This window comes from Polistes fuscatus, unplaced genomic scaffold (assembly GCF_010416935.1).
Source record: "Polistes fuscatus isolate 324 unplaced genomic scaffold, CU_Pfus_HIC Scaffold1, whole genome shotgun sequence".
NCBI classification, from domain to species: Eukaryota; Metazoa; Arthropoda; class Insecta; order Hymenoptera; family Vespidae; genus Polistes; species Polistes fuscatus.
Genome location: NW_025112997.1, coordinates 17,145,490 through 17,152,389, shown reverse-complemented (window position 1 = coordinate 17,152,389; position 6,900 = coordinate 17,145,490). Strand labels below are relative to the sequence as shown.

Genomic DNA, 6,900 nt, shown 5'->3' with positions numbered 1-6,900 from the left:
CATTCGACCACGTTTCAAAGTTCAAAGACTCTTTTCTTTTACGTGTTTCAATAATGTATGATAATTTATGTTTCATAAAAACAGATTAAAAATGATCGATCATCGGGATTAATATTATTTTTAGACATTGCTTCCGAGTATCTCGCGAATATTTTTTACTTCTTAGTTGACTTCATCATACATTCTATTCATTAAATTGACTCGTTTCAAGTTTAATCGGTTCACTTTCGATACTCGATTCTTTCTCATTAGTGCTACTTACCTATGTGTTACTCATTGATATTTCTTGTTCTCGTTTGACAAGCACACACACACACACACACACACACACATACGCATTCTATCGATTAAATTAACTCATTTCAAGTTTAATCGGATTTACTTGTATTTTTTTGTGTTTTTTTTTTCTTTTTTTCACTAGAAGTATTTTTAATTATTTTTTATCAGTCGCATGTTCAATGTTAACCAAGCGTGTAATCTGATATTGACTTTTTTCCAGTACATTTTTACAAATAAAATTGTTGTATCTTCCTGTATTCATTGACACAACAGGAAAGTGTAATAAAAAGATTGTAATATTTTAAATTTATTTATTTAAATATTTTTTTAAATATAATATATATTTTTAATAAATTTATTTATATATTTAAAATTATTTATTTGAAAGATTGCAAATTTTGGATATAAAGTTACGTGTAATCGTCTACGAACATCGTTCTGTGATAAATTGAATTATTTGATATTTTATTAATAATTTCAATTACATTTTATTAATTATATTTGATTATTAATCATCGATTGTAACGTTCGTACGAACTTTAAATACATTTGTTATTGTGTTTTTTGTTTGTTTTCATTTTTGTTAAATCGTAACGTTGACAAAACACCCTATATATGTTGTTAGTTTGCATAATATCGGCATAGAAGGTTGCCTTTTATTACACAGCTTTGAACGAACGAACATTCTCATCTACTATCGCGAAAAAAACATCCACACACTTGGTCACGGATGAGAGAGAAAAGCTTTTGCATCCGCAAATAGTTAGATGCTCGGTGTTAAAATGTTGGAATAGTAACTTACCGAGAGAATAAATCAAGGAAGGTTTTATCTTACTGCGAATCATGCGATTCGCGAACGATTTAACGCCTCCTTGAACGGTTCAATAAGTGTTAAGTATTTTGTTTAACAATATCGTAAAATAAAGTATTTTTCTGCTTCATTTAAGTTATTCTACAATAATAATCATAGTTTGAGTATTATAAAACAGGAAATGACGTTTTTCTTTGTCACCCCTACTCAATCTTCCCTCAAACTTTTAATAAATTATATATATATATATATATATATATAATAATAATAATATTTATTTTTTTTAATAATTATATTTATAATATAATATTTTAATTATAATAATTAATAATTATAATATAATAATTATATATATTGTAAAAATATATAATAATTTTAATAATTATATATATTGTAAAAAGTATTTACATCTTACAAATATTTACAAGCAAACTATAATTACTCTTTCTAACACCCATAATTCGGATTCCAATCGTAAGATTTGTTTTATTTGTTAATTCGATGGAAAAAAAGTAATTGTTTTTTTTTTTTTATATTATCGGTCAATTTTTATCATTGATCGAACCAACTTTTTATTGAATTGAAATGTTTCAAAATAATTTTTGGATTTTATTATAAAACAAATTTAGAATTAATAGTTTTTTTTCTTATCTTTACACTTTAATTTACTTCTACGTTCCGATCAAACTTATTGTTAATAAAAAAAAAAACAAAAAACTATATCAAGAAGAGAAATAAATAGGAGAAAGTTTTTCAAGATTTAGTTCAAATAAATCTTTTCTATTTCTCAACAACAGCAGCAGCAGCAACATCCAACAGTAACAGAGTAACAGTAATAACAAGAGTATCTTTCACGTACTAACAATCTTAAGTTAGTTAGTTAGATACTTTTTCTCTTTTATACGGTTTACCAGTTGAACGTGGAAATTACGCGTCGAGTCACGGTCAAATGTTAACGAAGTAGTTCTAACACAAAATGCTAAAGATCACGTGACGCGTTTTAACCATAAAAAGGGGTAATAGTAAGTGAAAGAAAGAAAGAAAGAAAGAAAGAAATAAAGAGAGAAAGAGAGAGAGAGAAATAATAGTGAAACATTGGTATAAAAAATGACATCTTAGGCCACACACAGTACACACACATCGAAATATGTGTCGGGTTAATTGGATAAAATCGCATGTTGCGTCTGGAATAATATCGAGATTAGAGACTTGTTCAGTTAGAGATCTGGATTTTACCCTTTTTTTTTGCTTTCCTTTATTTCATTTCATTTCTTTTCTTTTCTTTTCGTGGTCTGTCTCTTCCTTTTCCTTCTTTCTCATTCTATGTGTTTCTCTATCCATTCTTTCTTTTTCGGAGAAGCGATTTCTCTGGCACCCAGGATACGCGAGATTGATTAGTTGATTGCATCAAGAGTGAAGAATAAAAAAAAGAAAAGAAACAAAAAAAAGGTAAGTACTACACCACGCCTTGAAATCCGAGCAGATGACAAAACTGGAAAAAGGTATTTCTTGATTTACCGACTGTCGATGCACTTTCACGACTAATTGTTTCAGACTCCGCCAATCGGAATTGCTCACCGAGATACCATCCCCCCTCCCCCCACCACTGATATATTTTTTTCTTTAGATGTTACAAGAAATTTGTCGTCTTTCTGGCTTTCACGAACGGCGCCGTTTATCTTATTAGACGTTGCATCTATCTTTTTATCTCTTTCTCTCTCTCTTTCACTCACACACTCACTCACTCTCCTTCTTTCTTTCTTTTTATTTCAATTGATGATAATCAAACGACATTTTTCATAAGAAAACCTTTGATTCGTCTTTATTCATAAAGAATCTTTATAAATATGTTGAATATAACTTATGGGAAACGAGTATCGGGCATACGTGATCGTATGAACTTTTTTTTCGTTCATTTGAACGTACTCAAACTATTTCTGAAGTTATGCTTTCACATAATTAAAAACATGGTGAAATGTGTTAACACATTTATTATTTTTAAACATTAATATTTCGGATTTATACGAAGTGAGTCTCATTATGTGAGTCTCGACATTATCCAATTTCGATCTTTCACGATAACGTATATACTTTGAGGTTAGAAAAATAATTGATTTGATTTTTTCAGATTAAACGAGAAATAGTCAATAGATATATTTATGAACAGTTAAGTTCATTATTATCATATTTTATATTGAATGATATAAGTTATTAAGTTCATTATAGGACATATATTCAATCGATAGAATATTTGATATTACTTCAGACATATTTTGTCTATTTTATTTTCTTTTATAGGATGAAAATAAGAAATAAATTATATTATTTTTATAGAAAGACATTTAGATACTATAGAAAGCCAACACATAAAACTAAATCGTAGTGATCCTATCCGTAGTATTATCGTTTTACCTGAAAATTTACAGTTCCCCATAAGCCTCGAGATTAGGTAACGACAATGGGGGTCAGATCTTTCCAATGATCCCGAAATTTCTAGCGATCGTAAATTAGGATTAAACTGCCAGAAAGTATACTCGTCCAAAAGTGGGTCTTCCGTATGCTAGAATGGTTCTGATTTAACTCTCGTATAATAAAACAAAAAGAAGAAGAAAAGGGACGGAAATAGAAGATACAGTTGACAACGAGTGAGTGTACACATATCTAAAACCATTACACTTATGTGTGTATATATATATATGTAGATATAAGTACGCCTACGCAAAGTGCGTGGATTTGTGGGTGTTTTTGATTAGCCCACTGTTGTCGTTTAAATACAAAAAAAAAAAAGGGTCTCCTTGTACGTTTCTACAAATAATCGTAAATGTCAAGACCCTCTTCTCTCTGTTTTTATGGATTCTTTTTTTTTGATATTTTATTTTTCTCTTACGTTAGTCGTATTGGGTTAACCGATAAGTAAACTTCGGAATTTTTTAAATATTTTATATGTCAACGAAAATTTGATACGTTAAAATATATAAATATCACGTTGTAATGAAAAATATTTCGTTAAAAAAATACTTGCTCGTTTTTTCTCTTTTTCATTCATTTGGATATAAAATTAATAATATTATTTATTATATAAAATATAAGATACACGGAACAAGAAACTATTTCGATGTTATTCGATAACCAACCGACCAATCAACCAACCGACCAATCAGATGAATTCTCATGTTAACCCTTTTAATTTTTTTACTGTTCTTCTTCTTCTTCTTCTCGTCATTTAATATCCAATCGAACAGACACAAGTTTTAGAAAAAGAATGGAATGGGAGATAAGAAGCAATCCCAGTCGAAAAGGCTTACCATGCTTTCTTTTTTTTTCTTTTTCACTCTATCGAACTTTATCTGGCTTCCAAGAAATCCGTCAGCGAGGTTCCGAAAGGTCCCCAGTACAGGCTCATTTTTAATATTAATGGGATGATCGATCTAACAGAGTTAAAAAGAAAAAAAAGAAGGAAGGAAAGAGAAAGAAAGATAAAGGAGGAAAGAGTAAAAAGAACGACATGCATATTTCATTGGCAAAAGGGTTTGCGATAGACAGTCGTAGGACTTCATAATGCCGTAGTAGATTAAGCCGGTCGATTAAGGTGCTTAGAGGTCTGGGCGATTGATGACGCCTTCTGAAGTCAAATTGAACAAAATCTCTTACGAGGAATGAAATATTACTTTTCATAAATTAGTTACTTTGGTAACGCCTATCGATACAAATGATTTGAGCTGCAACACTTTTTTCTTTTTTTTTTTTTGAATTTCGATCGTTTGAGATTAGGTTTCATACAAAATCAATTTAATAAATCAATTTGAATTTCGATTATTTGAGGTTAGGTTTGATTTGGATTTTTTTTATAAATTTGAGATAAACCAATTTAATACTATAACATTTTAAAAATAAATTATAAATAAATTTATAATATTATTTTGCTATTCATAATTGTTTCAAGTTTAAATAAATACTCTAGCGAAGTTATGTAGTTGGAATTATCTAAATAACGGTAACGATAATGGGGTCAACTGATGTTAGTGTCCCCATCTATTATCGTCTTATCTTTACGGAAGCACTAACGTATACTGCCTTATAGCGTTCAAGTAAATTTAATTACATATTCTCGATTACATTTTAAAAATAGAAATAGTTTGTATTTTGAAGCAGCCTATAAGTATAAAAATAACTCAAGAGTAGTAGATCGATGTATCAACGATTAAACAATTAACAATTTATTTTTCCCTTACAGATATGAGATAAGCATAAAATTTTATTCGATATAAAAAATTTAATTCACTTCTCATGTTACATCACATTATATTATATTGCGTTATATTGTATTATATATCTATAATTTCTGGTTATTATTTATAAAGGAATTTGATTGCCATTGTGGCATTTTAGTATATTTTATTTAATATCAATGAAAAAATTTAAACAAAATCAATTAATATAACATTTTAATCTTACATCAAATAACAATTTTAACTAAACACTGCCACATGTCAGGATGGCCGAGCGGTCTAAGGCGCCAGACTCAAGGTTAATACCTTGCTCGCTAAGCGAGTTAAATTGAGGATTCTGGTCCTCTCTGAGGGCGTGGGTTCGAATCCCACTTCTGACAAATATTTTTGTTCTTTTTCTTCATGATTTTTACAATATAGCAACAAACAGTTCTAACAATCGTTTTTTTTCTTCTTCCTAAGCCGTAAAACGTAGTTACGAGTTGAACGCGAACGTCGTAGGTTCAAATCCCGCTAGGGGAAAAAATGTTTTTTTTTCTTTCGACTTTTTTTTCTCTCAATGTTAAATAAATCGTTCCTAAAATAAATAATCAATAAATTAAGAATGAATTGATTAATTATAAATATATATATATATGTAAGATTTATTATATATATGTTAGATAAACAAATATAACAAAAGCTCCTTCTGCGTTCAATGTGTTAAGCGTATCTAATTTGAAGTAAACGTTAATAGAGATTCGTTGTGGAATATTCTTGAGGAAATAAGATCAACGGATATGAACAGAATCCTAATAGCGTTGTAATGGTACTGAGCGATAAAGCCAACCAACCAACCCAACCAAGGCTTCACGAGAAGCCTTCTTTCGGATTCTTTCGTCTGTGGAAGGAAATACGAGTAAGAGAAATAGGGTTTGGTTGAATATGAATGTGAATGTTAGCATCAGTAACAGTAACAGTAACAGCAACAGCAGGAGCAGCAGCGTGAGTGTGAGATGAATAGAAAAAGAAAGAATGCTAGAAAGGAGGAAAGAAAGAAAAAGAAGGAAAAAGAAAGAAAGAAAGAAACAAACAAACAAACGAAGAAATAGAGAATAAGCTTCGAGGCACGTTCCAGTAGAAAATCTTTTCAAAGAGACTTGCAATGGGAATATCGTGTAGGCGATTTGCGATAGTACATTCTTAGCCAAGACCAATGTTTGAATATTCATTTCAACGGCTTGTTATGAAAGCAACAGCAATAGCAGCAGCAGCAGCAGCAGCAGCAGCAACTTGTCGTTTCTTCTCCTTTTCTTTGTATCATCCAATCCTCGAATTTCACTATAGCTCGATAGATCAATCGATCGATTGATCGATAGATCGGATCTCACGAGATTTCCATTCCATGCTAACTAGAATTTTTTTCTTCTTTTCTTTCTAATTAATTATTACTTTTATAACACGAAGAGAAAGTTTCGATATAATATGGGATTATTTCTATTGCATATATTTTATTATTATTTATATATATATATATATATATAATAAATATATTTTAATTATATAAATTTATATTAATTAATTTAGATATTATATTTTTAT

General features: G+C 29.4%; 1 non-coding gene across 1 annotated transcript; it reads left to right on the top strand.

The window, feature by feature from the left end:
• The first annotated feature begins 5,579 nt into the window (after positions 1 to 5,579).
• Positions 5,580 to 5,699, top strand: Trnal-caa. The gene is made up of 2 exons: positions 5,580 to 5,617; positions 5,655 to 5,699. It is a non-coding gene; the product is annotated as a tRNA-Leu (tRNA).
• Positions 5,700 to 6,900: the final 1,201 nt, after the last annotated feature.